Genomic DNA, 18155 nt, shown 5'->3' on the forward strand with positions numbered 1-18155 from the left:
TCTCTCCCACACACACGCCCGCACGCACACACACGTACGTACACACACACGCCCGTACGTACACACACACGCCCGTACGTACACACACACACGCCCGTACGTACACACACACACGCCCGTACGTACACACACACACACATGTACGTACACACACACACACACACCCGTACGTACACACACACACACACCCGTACGTACACACACACACGCCCGTACGTACACACACACACACGTACGTACACACACACATGTACGTACACACACACACACGCATGTACGTACACACACACATGCCCGTACGTACACACACACACACCCCCGTACGCAGTAGAGAGGGGGGGCTAAACAGGGAAGGCATGGGCAAGGGAAGAGATTGGCCGATGGGCGAGGGGGTGGATGAGTGGGTGGGTGGATGGGTGAGTGGGTGGATGGGTAAGTGGGTGGATGAGTGGGTGGATGAGTGAGTGGGTGGGTGGATGGGTGAGTGGGTGGATGATTGGGTGGGTGGATGATTGAGTGGGTGGGTGGATGAGTGGGTGGATGAGTGAGTGGGTGGGTGGATGAGTGGGTGGGTGGATGAGTGAGTGGGTGGATGAGTGGGTGGGTGGATGAGTGGGTGGGTGGATGGGTGAGTGACTGGGTGAGTGACTGGGTGGGTGAGTGACTGGGTGAGTGACTGGGTGGGTGGGTGAGTGACTGGGTGAGTGACTGGGTGGGTGGATGAGTGGGTGGGTGACTGGGTGAGGGGATGGGTGAGTAGGCGAGTGGGTTGGTGAGTGACACGGGCTAGACAAGAGATGGTCTGATTGATGAGTGGACGGGCGAGTAGATGAGTGGATGGGTAGGTGAGTGGATGGGTGAGTAGGCGAGGGGATGGGTGAGTAGGCGAGGGGATGGGTGAGTAGGCGAGTGGACAGGTGGGCGAGTGGCACGGGCTGGAGAAGAGATGGACTGACGATGACCGGTACCAGCAGTGTCAAGATCGGCATCTGTAAGGGAGGAGGCTCGTGAAGGACGCTACTGGGTCAGTGCCAGGCTAGGTGCACCTTGAGGCTATTGGGCAGTTGGAGGCAGTCGCCCTCCGGCAACAACGGAGGGGAGAGGGGTGATGCTCACAACAACGAGCGGAGCGCCGGGCGGCTAAAACGCAGCAGGTTGGCACAGAAGGGGGCACAGGTGGTGCATCAGCCAGTCATCTCGGTCAGTCGACCCACGGCGCCTGGGTCTGTCCCGTGACCTCCTCCTGCACCTAGCCTGGCGCAGCAGTGAAACTGCAATACCTGGGACAGGCTGTGAATTTAGTTTTTCATCAGGGGAAACCGAAGCTACACACAAGATGGATTCAATACGGAATCTCTAGACCCTGAGTCTCTACACCCCGAGTCTCTACACCCCGAGTCTCTAAACCCCGAGTCTCTAGACCCTGAGTCTCTAGACCCCGAGTCTCTACACCCCGAGTCTCTAGACCCCGAGTCTCTACACCCGAGTCTCTAGACCCCGAGTCTCTAGACCCCGAGTCTCTAGACCCCGAGTCTCTAGACCCCGAGTCTCTAGACCCCGAGTCTCTAGACCCCGAGTCTCTACACCCCGAGTCTCTACACCCCGAGTCTCTACACCCCGAGTCTCTACACCCCGAGTCTCTACACCCCGAGTCTCTACACCCCGAGTCTCTACACCCCGAGTCTCTAGACCCAGAGTCTCTAGACCCCGAGTCTCTACACCCCGAGTCTCTACACCCCGAGTCTCTACACCCCGAGTCTCTACACCCCGAGTCTCTACACCCCGAGTCTCTAGACCCAGAGTCTCTAGACCAAGAGTCTCTAGACCCCGAGTCTCTAAACCCTGAGTCTCTAGACCCTGAATCTCTACTAGACCCTGAGTCTCTACTAGACCCTGAGTCTCTACACCCCGAGTCTCTACATCCCGAGTCTCTACACCCCGAGTCTCTACACCCCGAGTCTCTAGACCCCGAGTCTCTAAACCCTGAGTCTCTAGACCCTGAATCTCTACACCCCGAGTCTCTACACCCCGAGTCTCTACACCCTGAGTCTCTACACCCCGAGTATCTACACCCCGAGTCTCTACACCCCGAGTCTCTACACCCCGAGTCTCTAGACCCAGAGTCTCTAGACCCAGAGTCTCTACACCCTGAGTCACACCCTGAGTCTCTACACCCCGAGTCTCTACACCCCGAGTCTCTACACCCTGATTCTCTACACGCTGAGCCCCGATCTCCCCGAGTTTTTGTTGAATAAATCTGCGTCTCTCGCTGTTATTACATAAGTGGTCTGCATTGTGACTCCGCTCACATACGCAAGGGTGTGTGTGTGCGTGTCTGTGTGTGTGTCTGTGTGTGCGTGTCTGTGTGTGTGTCTGTGTGTGCGTGTCTGTGTGTGCGTGTCTGTGTGTGCGTGTCTGTGTGTGCGTGTCTGTGTGTGCGTGTCTGTGTGTGCGTGTCTGTGTGTGCGTGCGTCTGTGTGTGCGTGCCTGTGTGTGCGTGCCTGTGTGTGCGTGTCTGTGTGTGCGTGTCTGTGTGTGCGTGTCTGTGTGTGCGTGCCTGTGTGTGCGTGCCTGTGTGTGTGTCTGTGTGTGTGTGTCTGTGTGTGCGTGTCTGTGTGTGCATGTCTGTGTGTGCGTGCGTGTCTGTGTGTGTGTGCGTGTCTGTGTGTGCGTCTGTGTGTGCATGTCTGTGTGTGCGTGCGTGTCTGTGTGTGCGTGTCTGTGTGTGCGTGTCTGTGTGTGCGTGCATGCCTGTGCGTGCGTGCCTGTGTGTGCGTGTCTGTGTGTGCGTGTCTGTGTGTGCGTGTCTGTGTGTGCGTGTCTGTGTGTGCATGTCTATGTCTACGTGCGTGTCTGTGTGTGCGTGTCTGTGTGTGCTTGCCTGTGTGTGCGTGTCTGTGTGTGCGTGTCTGTGTGTGCGTGTCTGTGTGTGCGTGTCTGTGTGTGCGTGCCTGTGTGTGTGTGTGTGTCTGTGTGTCTGTGTGTGTGTCTGTGTGTGCGTGGTGCTGGCCACCCACACCTCTGTGTGTGCCACAGTGCCGGTAGCCTTCACAGACGCTGCTGCTGCTACTCGCTAACAGCAGCACTTGCCCCTACAGTCTGTTGCAGGCTGCACGGAGGGAGTCCGTGTCTATGTCTGTGGGTGTCTGTGTGTGTGTGTCTGTGCGTGCGTGTCTGTGCGTGCGTGTCTGTGTGCGTGCGTGTCTGTGTGTGCGTGCCTGTTTCTGTGTCTGTGTGTGTCTGTGTGTGCGTGCCTGTTTCTGTGTCTGTGTGTGTCTGTGTGTGCGTGCCTGTTTCTGTGTCTGTGTGTGTCTGCGTGTGCGTGCGTGTGTGTCTGCGTGCGTGTCTGTACGTGCGTGTGCGTGCGCGTACGTGTCTGTGTGTGTGCGTGTCTGTGTGTGCGTGTATGTGTGTGCGTGTATGTGTGTCTGTGTGTGCGTGTATGTGTGTCTGTGTGTGCGTGTATGTGTGTCTGTGTGTGCGTGTATGTGTGTCTGTGTGTGTATGTGTGCGTGTGTGTCTGCGTGTCTGTGTGTGTGTCTGTGTGTGTGTCTGTGTGCGTGTGTCTGTGTGTGTGTCTGTGTGCGTGTGTCTGTGTGCGTGTCTGTCTGTGCGTGTCTGTCTGTGCGTGTCTGTCTGTGCGTGTCTGTGCATGCGTGTGCGTGCGTGTATGTGTGTGCGTGTATGTGTGTGTGTGCGTGTCTGTGTGTGTGCGTGTCTGTGTGTGCGCGTGTCTGTGTGTGCGCGTGTCTGTGTGCGTGTATGTGTGCGCGTGTCTGTGTCTATGTGTGTGTCTGTGTGTCTATGTGTGTGTGCGTCTGTGTGTGTATGTATGTGTGTGTGTCTGTGTGTGTATGTGTCTGTGTGTGTGTCTGTGTCTGTGTGTATGTATGTGTGTGTCTGTGTGTATGTGTCTGTGTGTGTGTATGTCTGTGTGTGTATGTGTGTGTCTGTGTGTGTGTCTGTGTGTGTATCTGTGTGTATGTATGTGTGTGTCTGTGTGTGTGTGTCTGTGTGCATGTCTGTGTGTGTGTCTGTGTGTGCGGTGGTGTAGCGGTCAGCGCTCCGAACCCCGGCCACCCGAGTTCGACTCCCGTCGCAGACGATTCGACTTGGTTCGGTACAATCTGTGATTTGAAGCTCTCGTGACTGAAGGAATCCATACTCTGTGGTTCTTTTGGTAAAGTCACGTAGATACGTGTGGTTATGTGTATGTGTGCACGTGGGTGTGGTTATGTGTGTGTGTGCACGTGTGTGTGTGCACGTGTGTGTGGTTATGTGTGTGTGTGTGGTTATGTGTGTGTGTGCACGTGTGGTTATGTGTGTGTGTGTGGTTATGTGTGTGTGTGCACGTGTGGTTATGTGTGTGTGTGGTTATGTGTGTGTGTGCACGTGTGTGTGGTTATGTGTGTGTGTGTGGTTATGTGTGTGTGTGCACGTGGGTGTGGTTATGTGTGTGGTTATGTGTGTGTGTGCACGTGGGTGTGGTTATGTGTGTGTGTGCACGTGGGTGTGGTTATGTGTGTGTGTGGTTATGTGTGTGTGTGGTTATGTGTGTGCACGTGGGTGTGGTTATGTGTGTGTGTGCACGTGGGTGTGGTTATGTGTGTGTGCACGTGTGTGTGGTTATGTGTGTGTGGTTACGTGTGTGTGCGCGTGTGTGGTTATGTGCGCGTGTGTGGTTATGTGTGTGTGTGGTTATGTGTGTGTGTGCGCGTGTGTGGTTATGTGTGTGTGTGTGGTTATGTGTGTGTGTGCGTGTGTGGTTATGTGTGTGTGTGGTTATGTGTGTGTGTGTGGTTATGTGTGTGTGTGCGCGTGTGGTTATGTGTGTGGTTATGTGTGTGTGTGGTTATGTGTGTCCACGTGGGTGTGTGCACGTGTGTGCGCGCGCGTACACACACATATATACACACACATATATACACACACGCACGTGCATACACACATATCGCCACAAACAACCTCACCACAACAACCACCACCACAACCACCACCACCACCACCACCCACAACAACCTCCATCCACCACCACCCACAACAACCTCCATCCACAACCACCACCACCACCCACAACAACCTCCATCCACAACCACCACCACCACCCACAACAACCTCCATCCACAACCACCACAACCACCACCCACAACAACCTCCATCCACAACAACCTCCATCCACCACCACCACCCACAACAACCTCCATCCACCACCACCACCACCCACAACAACCTCCATCCACCACAACCACCACCCACAACAACCTCCATCCACCACCACCACCCACAACAACCTCCATCCACCACCACCACCCACAACAACCTCCATCCACCACCACCACCCACAACAACCTCCATCCACCACAACCACCACCCACAACAACCTCCATCCACCACCACCACCCACAACAACCTCCATCCACCACCACCCACAACAACCTCCATCCACCACCACCAACACCCACAACAACCTCCATCCACAACCACCACCACCACCCACAACAACCTCCATCCACCACCACCACCCACAACAACCTCCATCCACCACCACCACCCACAACAACCTCCATCCACAACCAGCACCACCACCCACAACAACCTCCATCCACAACCACCACCCACAACAACCTCCATCCACCACCACCACCACCACCCACAACAACCTCCATCCACAACCACCACCACCACCCACAACAACCTCCATCCACCACCACCACCCACAACAACCTCCATCCACCACCACCCACAACAACCTCCATCCACCACCACCACCCACAACAACCTCCATCCACCACCACCACCCACAACAACCTCCATCCACAACCACCACCCACAACAACCTCCATCCACCACCACCACCCACAACAACCTCCATCCACAACCACCACCACCCACAACAACCTCCATCCACAACCACCACCACCACCCACAACAACCTCCATCCACAACCACCACCCACAACAACCTCCATCCACAACCACCACCCACAACCACCACCATCCACAACCACCACCACCACCCACAACAACCTCCATCCACAACCAGCACCACAACCCCCATCCACCACCACCCACAACAACCTCCATCCACAACCACCACCACCACCACCCACAACAACCTCCATCCACAACCACCACCACCCACAACAACCTCCATCCACCACCACCACCCACAAGAACCTCCATCCACAACCACCCACAAGAACCTCCATCCACAACCACCACCCACAAGAACCGCCACAGCAACCATCCCCACCACAACTACCACAGCAGCAACAATAACCACCACCACCACAACAACCACCACAACAACCACCACCACCAACCCGGTCGCTACGTTACCAGCAAAGCATCGGATGGCGTCGGATTGCGTGAGGCGAATCGCCTCAACCACAATGTCCTCCTCAGCAACAACCACCACAACCACAACAACAACCACCACCACAACCACCACAACCACCAACCCGGTCGCTACGTTACCAGCAAAGCATCGGATGGCGTCGGATTGCGTGAGGCGAGTCGCCTCAACCACAATGTCCTCCTCAGCAACCACCACCTCCTCCTCCTCCCGTATCCAGTAGCGACCGCTTGAGTTGCGAGAATCGATTCCGGTTTTAGTCTGCGGGCCACAACCGATGCGGCGATTCGATTTGAACCGTCGCCCCCCCAACGTTTGCGGGGACGGGCGGAATCGATTTTAGATCGAGCAGGATAGGAATCGTTCGTTTTTAATCGATTCGAGTTTCTCCTCCCCGCCCTCCGGCACGTCCCAGACCAACCCCTCCCCCCCCCAGCCGCGGGGTGGGTGGGGCGGGCGTGGAATCGATTCACCTTGCATGGCGATTGACCGCGCTGTTCGATTCGGCAATCGATTCCCGCCTATACTCGCGAATAAACGATCTCTTAAATAAATCTTTACTTATTAAAGCTTTCGTGACTGCAGGAATTCAAATTCTTCGGCTGTTTCGGTAAAGGCAAATAGAATAATAATAATAAAATATCATCATCAACGTATATCTCTTCCACGAGGAAGGACTAGGGTTGACGCCTGGATGTCATCCGTCTGAAACTCATCCATATAAAATATTGGGATGCAATTGGAGATACGGGGGCCGTCCATAAATGACGTCACGCAATTTTGGACGATTTTTGACCCCCCCCCTCCTCCTCGTCACATGACGTCACAAAAAGTCAACCCCCCCCCCCACTCAAATATGACGTCACAAAGCTCTGCCCTTCCCCCCCCCCAAAAAAATATTTCCATTTCGAAAATAAAACACGCGTCAAATCGCTTGAAACTATTGTCACATTGTAGTGCGTGCTTAACGTGGCGCTGCACTCTGATGTTGTAGGAGAAAACATTTGTTTAAAAAAAGTCTATTTCATTAAGTAGGACAAGAGCAGACTGCAGCGTATCATCCACACTGCTGAGAAGGTAATTGCCTGCAATCTACAAACCCTCGAGGACCTGCACACGACAAGGTCCATGAGGCGAGCGAGGAAGATTGTGGCCGATTTCTCCCACCCTGGACACTCTCTGTTTCAGCTACTCCCCTCCGGCAGAAGGCTTCGGGGTCCATCAGGACCAAAACCTCACGCCATAAAAACAGTTTCTTCCCATCTGCTGCTGGCCTGTTAAACAAGGCCAAGGGCTTACACTGATTTTAACATTTTATCTACATAATGACACCTTGCCGATATTAACTATATTCATGTTCTTGGTTCTTTTGGTGGAGTCACGTTGAAGGGGAAACGGCAAGGTAATGGGATATGTGTAGAACGGTGCAGGTTCTCGCGGCGTTTCGACCATAACACAAACGGTCGTCTTCAGGTGTTTGTGTTGTGGTCGAGACGTCGTGGGAATTTGTGTTGTTTTGTATGTATTTTATTGTTTTGTTGTTTGCCTTTGGTGTGACTTTGCCGAAAGAACTAAGAATATGAATTACTGCAGTCACGAAAGCTTTAAATCAAAAGATATTAACTATGTTAACCTATTTGTATTTTTTCTTTTTAAATTATATCTTAAAGCTATTTTATATTCGATATTTATTCAATTTTATATACTTCAGCCCCTTGGTGTTAGTTAGACTTTTAACCCTTATTATTATAGTAAGACTTGTTTAAAACTTATTTAAGATTTTAGATTCCTATATGTTGAATGTATGCACCATCCTGCCAAAGTAAATTCCGTGTCGGTGTGAACTTTCATGGCGAATAAAACCCTTTCTGATTCTGATTCTAAAGTCACCACCGCGTAGAAGGGAAACAATAAAATAATAAAAATATATAAAACAATGAAATTATAGAAAAACAATAAAATTATTATTCTTGGTTCTTTCGGTAAAGTCACCACCGCGTAGAAGGGAAACAATAAAATAATAAAAATATATAAAACAATGAAATTATAGAAAAACAATAAAATTATTATTCTTGGTTCTTTCGGTAAAGTCACCACCGCGTAGAAGGGAACAATAAAATAATAAAAATATAAAACAATAAAATTATAGAAAAACAATAAAATTATTATTCTTGGTTCTTTCGGTAAAGTCACCACCACGTAGAAGGGAAACAATAAAATAATAAAAATATAAAACAATAAAATTAGTATTCTTGGTTCTTTCGGTGAAGTCACCACCACGTGGAAGGGAAACAATAAAATAATAAAAATATAAAACAATACAATTATTATTCTTGGTTCTTTCGGTGAAGTCACCACCACGTAGAAGGGAAACAATGAAATAATAAAAATATATAAAACAATACAATTATTGTAAAACAATAAAATTATTATTCTTGGTTCTTTAGGTAAAGTCGCCACCACGTAGAAGGGAAACAATAAAATAATAAAAATATAAAACAATAAAGTTATTGTAAAATAATAAAATTATTATTCTTGGTTCTTTCGGTAAAGTCACCACCACGTAGAAGGGAAACAATAAAATAATAAAAATATAAAAATACAATTCTCACGACATTTCGACTGGAACACAAGAAGCAATCATCATCAGGTGTGAAAACCACAGCAAGAACATTTGAAAAATTGTCGTGGTTTTCACACCTGATGATGATGATTGCTTCTTGTGTTGCGGTCGAAACGTCGTGAGAATTTTATTGTTTTATATTTTTATTATTTTATCATTTCCCTTCTACGTGGTGGTGACTTTACCGAAAGAACCAAGAATGTGAAACAAATAAATAAAACTGGAACTGTCTCACCCAGGGCCGGCAACATCAACATTCAATCCTCCCTGTTGGACCAAAATCTTCAACGATTGTGTATTTGATTCCGGATACGCTTCGTATAGGCAACTTCTTTATTACAATACAGCACTCCAAAGGTCCTCCTCATGCACCGTTAGCAGCCGAGGGGACCCAGCCTACTCCTAGCGTGCCGTGACACTGGCAACGCTCTGGGGTACTCCGCTATAACTACCCCAGGGGAGGCTGCCTCTGACCAGACCCAGCCAAGGTGCGGGTCCAGACCTCTGGCTTCCTCGGCCAGAGTGCCACCACCGGCCCAGGGTCACACACCACCGTGCCAGAGTCTCACCACCGTGCCAGAGTCTCACCACCGTGCCAGAGTCTCACCACCGTCCCAGAGTCTCACCACCGTCCCAGAGTCTCACCACCGGCCCAGAGTCCCACCACTGGCCCAGAGTCTCACCACCGGCCCAGAGTCCCACCACCGGCCCAGAGTCCCACCACAGGCCCAGAGTCCCACCACAGGCCCAGAGTCCCACCACAGGCCCAGAGTCTCACCACAGGCCCAGAGTCCCACCACAGGCCCAGAGTCTCACCACAGGCCCAGAGTCCCACCACTGGCCCAGAGTCCCACCACTGGCCCAGAGTCCCACCACCATCCCAGAGTCCCACCACAGGCCCAGAGTCCCACCACCGTCCCAGAGTCCCACCACCGTCCCAGAGTCCCACCACAGGCCCAGAGTCCCACCACCATCCCAGAGTCTCACCACTAGCCCAGAGTCCCACCACTGTCCCAGAGTCTCACCACCGGCCCAGAGTCCCACCACTGGCCCAGAGTCCCACCACAGGCCCAGAGTCCCACCACAGGCCCAGAGTCCCACCACTGGCCCAGAGTCTCACCACCGGCCCAGAGTCCCACCACCGGCCCAGAGTCCCACCACAGGCCCAGAGTCCCACCACTGGCCCAGAGTCCCACCACTGGCCCAGAGTCCCACCACCATCCCAGAGTCCCACCACAGGCCCAGAGTCCCACCACAGGCCCAGAGTCCCACCACCGTCCCAGAGTCTCACCACCGGCCCAGAGTCCCACCACTGGCCCAGAGTCCCACCACTGGCCCAGAGTCCCACCACTGTCCCAGAGTCCCACCACAGGCCCAGAGTCCCACCACCGTCCCAGAGTCCCACCACCGTCCCAGAGTCCCACCACCGTCCCAGAGTCTCACCACAGGCCCAGAGTCCCACCACTGGCCCAGAGTCCCACCACCGGCCCAGAGTCCCACCACTGGCCCAGAGTCCCACCACTGGCCCAGAGTCTCACCACCGGCCCAGAGTCCCACCACTGGCCCAGAGTCCCACCACAGGCCCAGAGTCCCACCACAGGCCCAGAGTCCCACCACAGGCCCAGAGTCTCACCACAGGCCCAGAGTCCCACCACTGGCCCAGAGTCCCACCACTGGCCCAGAGTCCCACCACAGGCCCAGAGTCCCACCACTGGCCCAGAGTCTCACCACCGGCCCAGAGTCCCACCACTGGCCCAGAGTCCCACCACAGGCCCAGAGTCCCACCACAGGCCCAGAGTCCCACCACCGTCCCAGAGTCCCACCACTGGCCCAGAGTCCCACCACTGGCCCAGAGTCCCACCACCATCCCAGAGTCTCACCACTAGCCGAGAGTCCCACCACCGTCCCAGAGTCCCACCACCGTCCCAGAGTCCCACCACAGGCCCAGAGTCTCACCACTGGCCCAGAGTCCCACCACAGGCCCAGAGTCCCACCACCATCCCAGTGTCCCACCACAGGCCCAGAGTCTCACCACAGGCCCAGAGTCTCACCACTGGCCCAGAGTCCCACCACCGTCCCAGAGTCCCACCACCGTCCCAGAGTCCCACCACAGGCCCAGAGTCCCACCACCATCCAAGAGTCTCACCACTAGCCCAGAGTCCCACCACCGTCCCAGAGTCCCACCACAGGCCCAGAGACTCACCACAGGCCCAGAGTCTCACCACTGGCCCAGAGTCCCACCACCGTCCCAGAGTCCCACCACCGTCCCAGAGTCCCACCACAGGCCCAGAGTCCCACCACCATCCAAGAGTCTCACCACTAGCCCAGAGTCCCACCACCGTCCCAGAGTCTCACCACTGGCCCAGAGTCCCACCACAGGCCTGCAAAGCCTCCCGGCCCTGACAAGGACAGCAGAGCGAGGGGGTCCAGGTTCCTATCTAGCTGCTGGTCTTCGTTCTTCGGTCTTCAACTGATTTGAAGCTTTCGTGAACTGCAGGGATTCATATTATTCTTGGTCCTTTCGGGAAAGTCACCACCACGTAGAATGGAAACAATAAAATAATAAAAATATAAAACAATACAATTATTATTCTTGGTTCTTTCGGTAAAGTCACCACCACGTAGAAGGGAAACAATAAAATAATAAAAATATAAAACAATGAAATTATTATTCTTGGTCCTTTCGGTAAAGTCACCACCACGTAGAATGGAAACAATAAAATAATAAAAATATAAAACAATGAAATTATTATTCTTGGTCCTTTCGGTAAAGTCACCACCACGTAGAAGGGAAACAATAAAATAATAAAAATATAAAGCAATAAAATTATTATTCTTGGTTCTTTCGGTAAAGTCACCACGTAGAAGGGAAACAATAAAATAATAAAAATATAAAACAATTTTATTTTGATTTAAAGTTTTCGTGACTGCAGTTATTCATATTCTTGGTTCTTTCGGTAAAGTCACCACCACGTAGAAGGGAAACAATAAAAAATATTTAAAACAATAAAATTATTATTCTTAGCTCTTTCGGTAAAGTCACGTTGAAGGGAAACAACAAAATAATAAAATATATATAAAACAATAAAAATTCTCACGACGTTTCGACCATAACACAAACGGTCGTCATCAGGTGTGTCGGTTTGCATAAATTCAACAAAAGACCGGACCCACACACCAAAAAGTTAGACGTTAACAAAGTCGTAATTAATCGCAGTAACAGTTCTATTTCTGATGGTCTGAAATCCGTTTTAGCTAAAGGTCTAAACTTTGCAGTCACACCTAAACACATACCAGTTAATGATATAATTGCCCAAGTAGACGTTGCTCTCAGGGGCCTGGGTCACATCGCTGCAGACGTAGCAAGATCTGAAATCGCTGCAACCCTCAAAAACGCTAAGATGGCAGCTAGCAACCTCAGCAAAGATGAGCGTTTTGAATTATATAAATTAAAAAAGAGGGATGATATTGTAGTCCTCTCAGCTGACAAGGGCAATGCTACTGTCATCATGGATAAAATAGAATACAACAACAAAATTAAAGAATTACTCGACGATGGTAGTTATACAAAAATAAAAAGAGATCCCACCAACAGCCTCGTCACAAACCAACAAAATAATTTCTGATTCAACCGCATTAATTGATCAATCTAAACAGTTTTCGTTGAAACCTTCTGCTGCCAGGCCACCAAGATTATACGGCTTACCAAAAATACATAAAGTAGATACACCCTTCCGTCCCATCGTCTCTACTATCAACTCCCCCACCTACAAACTGGCTCGTTTTTTGTCTGAAATCCTGCGTCCTTTCACTGGAAAGACCACCTCTGCGGTACAAAAATTCTACTCACCTGGTATCGACAATCAAGGGTATTTCCCTGTCCCCAGACGACCTGCTTGTCAGTTTTGATGTAGTTTCCTTATTCACCAAGGTTCCTGTACCTGACACCATCGCAATCATTGAAGACTTGGTTCATCAAGGACTAAACACTGAGGTACCCCCCCTGGTGAGACACTGTTTAACCAATACATACTTCACTTGGAATGGAACTTTCTACAAATAAACTGAGGGCACCCCAGTGGGCTCCCCCCTATCTCCGGTTATAGCTAACATTTTCATGGAGAAATTTGAGACTGACGCCATCCAGACTGCCACTCTGCGCCCAACCTTATGGAAGAGGTACGTGGATGACACTTTTGTCATCTGGCCACATGGCCGGCCTGCTCTAGACCAATTCTTCGACCACATCAATTCCATACACCCAGCCATCAGATTTACCATGGAAGTCGAAAAAGATGGCAAGCTACCTTTTTTGGATGTCCTAATTAAAAAGAGACCTGATGGTTCAATGAGCCACTCTGTCTACAGGAAAGCTACCCATACGGATGCTTATCTGAAACCGGATTCCCACCTCCATCCATCACAGAAGAATTCTCTCATCAAGACTCTGTATCATAGAGCCCAATGCATATCCGACCAGGAACACATAGGCAGTGAACTCAAGCACGTACACCAAGCTCTTAGGGCTAATGGTTACTCCGACTATACAATCCGCAAAGCTATCACTCAAACCATGAAGAAGAACCCTCTTGAGTAGCCTTTCAAAACCATCACTTTACCCTACATTGCGGGGATCACAAAAAAGATCTCCAAAATCTTGAATAAACACAAGATCCAGGTCCGTTTCAACACATTACATAAAATCCGTGATCTGGTTCTGTCTGTAAAAGATGTGATTCCGGACATACAATACCCTGGTGTCTACAAACTAAGTTGCCTCTGTGGTAGTAGTTACATTGGAGAAACCAAACGCCATGTCTTGGACCGCATTCGTGAACACAAAGCAGACCTTAAACACGGTAGGACCAACACCTCGGCCGTGGCAGATCATTGTTATTATTCAGTAGGCTCACATGCCATTGACTTTTCCAAGACAGAGGTTCTTTGTAAGCCATCTGGCTACCATGAGAGATTCGTTCATGAGGCTATCCACATATACAAGCACAGAGACAATTTCAACCGAGAAGATGGATTCTGGCTTAGCAATCATTGGAAATATTTGATAAACCATTTCAGGTCTTAATTGATTGTTCACGCTTACAGTGGCTTTCAGACAGCATACATTAATTTTTCGTCTCCCCCCTCCTCTTTTCAGAACATAGATGGACTAGTCCTTCTAAATAAACTGCCAAATCGCTGCGCATGGCGCTTTATAAATAAATAAACCGCTTACAAATAAATAAATTAATGCTAACCGACACACCTGATGACGACCGATTGTGTTATGGTCGAAACGTCGTGAGAATTTTTATTGTTTTATATAAATTTTATTATTTTATTGTTTCCCTTCAACGTGACTTTACTGAAAGAGCTAAGAATATGAATTACTGCAGTCACGAAAGCTTTCAATCAAAATTTACCCTCTTTGTATTCTTTGTATTTTTAGATTGTATCTTATAGCTACTTTATATTCAATATTTATTCAAAATGTTACATACTTTAGCCCCATAGTGTTAGTTAGACTTTGCACCTTTAGCATAGTTAGACTTGTATACCACTTATTTTAGATTTAAGATTACTATATGTTGAACGTATGCACCTTCCTGCCAAAGTAAATTCCTTATCTTTGCGAACTTTCATGGCGAATGAAACCATTTCTGATTCTGATTCTGAAAACAACGTGAGAATGCACAGAGATTTGAAGTTTTCGTGACTGCAATGATCCATACTCTTTGGTTTTCTGTCGGTAAAGTCACGTGGGTAAAAATAATAATAACGTCAATCAAATTCTTGGTTCTTTCGGTAAAGTCACGTTGAAGGGAAACAATAAAATATATAAAACAATAAAATTCTCACGACGTTTCGACTGTAACACAAACAGTCATCATCAGGTGTGAAAACTAATGGCAAGAAACATTTGAAAGAAGTGGCGGTTCGCATTTATTTATTTTTAAACGTCAGCACCAGGGAGAGTGATTTGACAGTCATTCAGATGGACGAGTCCATCTATGTTCGGAAAAGAGGAGGGGGGAGACGAAAATAATGGATGTGGTCTGAAAGCCACCGTAAGCGTGAACAATCAATTAAGACCCGAAATGGTTTATCAAATCCTTCCAATGATTGCTAAGCCAGAATCCATCTTCTCGGTTGAAATTGTCTCTGTGCTTGTATATGTGGATAGCCTCGTGAACGAATCTCTCATGGTAACCGTAAGCATGAACAATCAATTAAGACCTGAAATGGTTTATCAAATCCTTCCAATGATTGCTAAGCCAGAATCCATCTTCTCGGTTGAAATTGCCTCTGCGTTTGTATATGTGGATGGCCTCGTGAACGAATCTCTCATGGTAACCGTAAGCGTGATCAATCAATTAAGACCCCGAAATGGTTTATCAAATCCTTCCAATGATTGCTAAGCCAGAATCCATCTTCTCGGTTGAAATTGTCTCTGTGCTTGTATATGTGGATAGCCTCGTGAACGAATCTCTCATGGTAACCGTAAGCATGAACAATCAATTAAGACCTGAAATGGTTTATCAAATCCTTACAATGATTGCTAAGCCAGAATCCATCTTCTCGGTTGAAATTGCCTCTGCGTTTGTATATGTGGATGGCCTCGTGAACGAATCTCTCATGGTAACCGTAAGCGTGATCAATCAATTAAGACCCCAAAATGGTTTATCAAATCCTTCCAATGATTGCTAAGCCAGAATCCATCTTCTCGGTTGAAATTGTCTCTGTGCTTGTATATGTGGATAGCCTCATGAACGAATCTCTCACGGTAGCCAGATGGCTTACAAAGAAGTAAGAATATAATGTCGATCAAATCACGACGTTTCGTAGGCAACACGAACTTCCGTCAGCAGGTGGCACTGGCACAGCCAAAATTTACTGTAAAGGGAGCTGTTTAGTAATAAGAGATTATCATTATTTTTATATAGGGTAGGTGGAGTTGGGGGGGGTGGAGCCAGGAAGGACGGTTGCAGGGTGGTGGGGGGGGTGTTGGGAGAAGGGGATGGTAAGGCTCTGGATGCTTTTTCGATTTAAAGCTTTCGTGACTGCAGTGATTCATCTTATTCTTGGTTCTTTCGGTAAAGTCACCGCTCGAGTAGCCTTCCTCAGGTGAAGAAACAGAACTCGCGGAAAGACAGCGCTCCAATGAACACTGCTAAGCTTAAATTTTGATTTAAAGCTTTCGTGACTGCAGTAATTCATGTTCGTAGTTTTTTCGGTAAAGTCACCACGTTGAAGGGAAACAACAAAATAATAAAATATATATATAAAACAATTAAAAAAATTCTCACGACGTTTCGACCATAACTCAAACGGTCGTATTCAGGTGTGTCGGTTTGCATAAATTTATTTTTAAACGGCGCATTTATTTATTTATAAAAAAACGTTAGCGCCACGCGCAACGATTTGACAGTTTATTTAGGACTAGTCCATATATATACTGCTAAGCTTATTCTTGGTTCTTTCGGTAAAGTCACCACGTAGAAGCGAAACGATGAAATCATAAAAACAGAAAACAAAAACAATTCTCACGACGTTTATCGTTTTATATTTTTGTTATTTTGCTAGCTGTACCCGGCCACGCGTTGCTGTGGCCCAGTCTGGTTAAATGGCAAAGAAAGAAAAGAGAAAGCGTTTCTAAAATCTTCTTTGGTTCTTCGTCGTGAGAATATTATTGTGTTATTTTATTTTATCAATTTATTATTTTATTCTCATTCTACGTGACTTTACCGAAAGAACCAAAGAAGATGAATCATTGCAGTCACGAAAGCTTTAAATCGTTTCTAAAATATTTAATTTCACAATTCTTGTGGGTATACAATATTTTTTGTTGTTCCATTGTCTGTGTAGATATAGAGATTGTCTGGTTTGCCGACTCTAGAACACGCAACATATAATTGTCCATGTGAGAAGCAATCCGTGGTCTAGATCTAAACCGCACAATTCTAAAGATTGGCCCTGAGCTTTGTTGATGGTGATTGCAAACGCCAATCGAATTGGGAATTGCAATCTCTTAAATTGAAATGGCATGTCCGTTGGAATCGTAGGAATGCGAGGAATGAGGACATCTCCACCTTTGAAAGGTCCTGCCAAGATTGTTGCTTCAACGACGTCGCTCATTAATTTTTTTTACTGCAAGTCGCGTGCCGTTGCAAAAGCTTTGGCTGGTTGATATTTCGCAACATGATAATTGGCACGCCGATTTTCAATTGCAGTACGTGCGGTGGCATCCCTGGCAGATCGAGTGAATTCCAAAATTCTGCTGGACAATTAACCGCTTCATCTGCTTCCACAACAGTGTCGACGGACTTGTGTACGTGACTGCCTCGCTTTGAATGTTAGACTGAATAATATTCATCTTCTTTGGTTCTTTCGGTAAAGTCACCACGTAGAATGAGAATAAAATAATAAATTGATGTAATAAAATAACACAATAATATTCTCACGACGTTTCGGCCACAACACAAGCGGCCTTCATCAGGTGAAGGGACGAGACTGTCTGGTAGGACAGCGCTGGAGTGAAAGAGCCACGTTCAGATCACGACCTTTAAGCTGTGTGAGAGGAAACAAAGCGCCTTGACAAAGGAATTAGCATAGAATTTAGCATTGAAATGGCTGAGTGATTAGCTTGTGACTGGTCACAGAAATGGCTATGTTAAAAGTTAAAGCATACACATCCGCGGAGGCACCCCTTGACAAAGGGATTAGCATAGAATTTAGCATTGAAATAGCTAAGTTAAAGTATACACATCCGCAGAGGCACCCCTTGACAAAGGAATTAGCATAGAATTTAGCATTGAAATAGCTGAGTGATTAGCTTGTAACTGGTCACAGAAATAGCTATGTTAAAGTCAGAGCATACACATTCACCGATGCACTTAGTACAAATCAAACAGGAGAATTTAGCACTCCAGCGCTGTCCTACCAGACAGTCTCGTCCCTTCACCTGATGAAGGCCGCTTGTGTTGTGGCCGAAACGTCGTGAGAATATTATTGTGTTATTTTATTTTATCAATTTATTATTTTATTCTCATTCTACGTGGTGGTGACTTTACCGAAAGAACCAAAGAAGATGAATCCTTGCAGTCACGAAAGCTTTAAATCGAAACTGAATCATATTGTTAAGTTCGTAGACGTCTTTGTTCTTGGCCGCAAGGATAGCTCG

At 48.3% G+C, this 18155-nt stretch overlaps 1 protein-coding gene across 5 annotated transcripts in view; it reads right to left on the reverse strand.

Moving 5' to 3' along the window:
* LOC116936810 (gamma-adducin-like) overlaps positions 1 to 6621 on the reverse strand; it is a 145534-nt gene extending 138913 nt beyond the window's left edge. For 2 of the 5 annotated variants that reach the window (XR_012931731.1, XR_012931717.1), the window contains exon 1: positions 6339 to 6445. The gene's annotated coding sequence lies outside the window, so the exon portion shown is untranslated. Of the gene's footprint in view, positions 1 to 6338; positions 6446 to 6476 lie in introns of those variants that run through there. The other 3 variants (XR_012931725.1, XR_012931714.1, XR_012931711.1) reach the window with 3 other exon arrangements.
* Between the last annotated feature and the right edge of the window lie 11534 nt (positions 6622 to 18155).

Source organism: Petromyzon marinus, assembly GCF_048934315.1.
Source record: "Petromyzon marinus isolate PM22_M1 ecotype Great Lakes invasive population chromosome 83 unlocalized genomic scaffold, UKy_Petmar_22M1.pri1.0 chr83_unloc.3, whole genome shotgun sequence".
Lineage (NCBI taxonomy): Eukaryota > Metazoa > Chordata > Hyperoartia > Petromyzontiformes > Petromyzontidae > Petromyzon > Petromyzon marinus.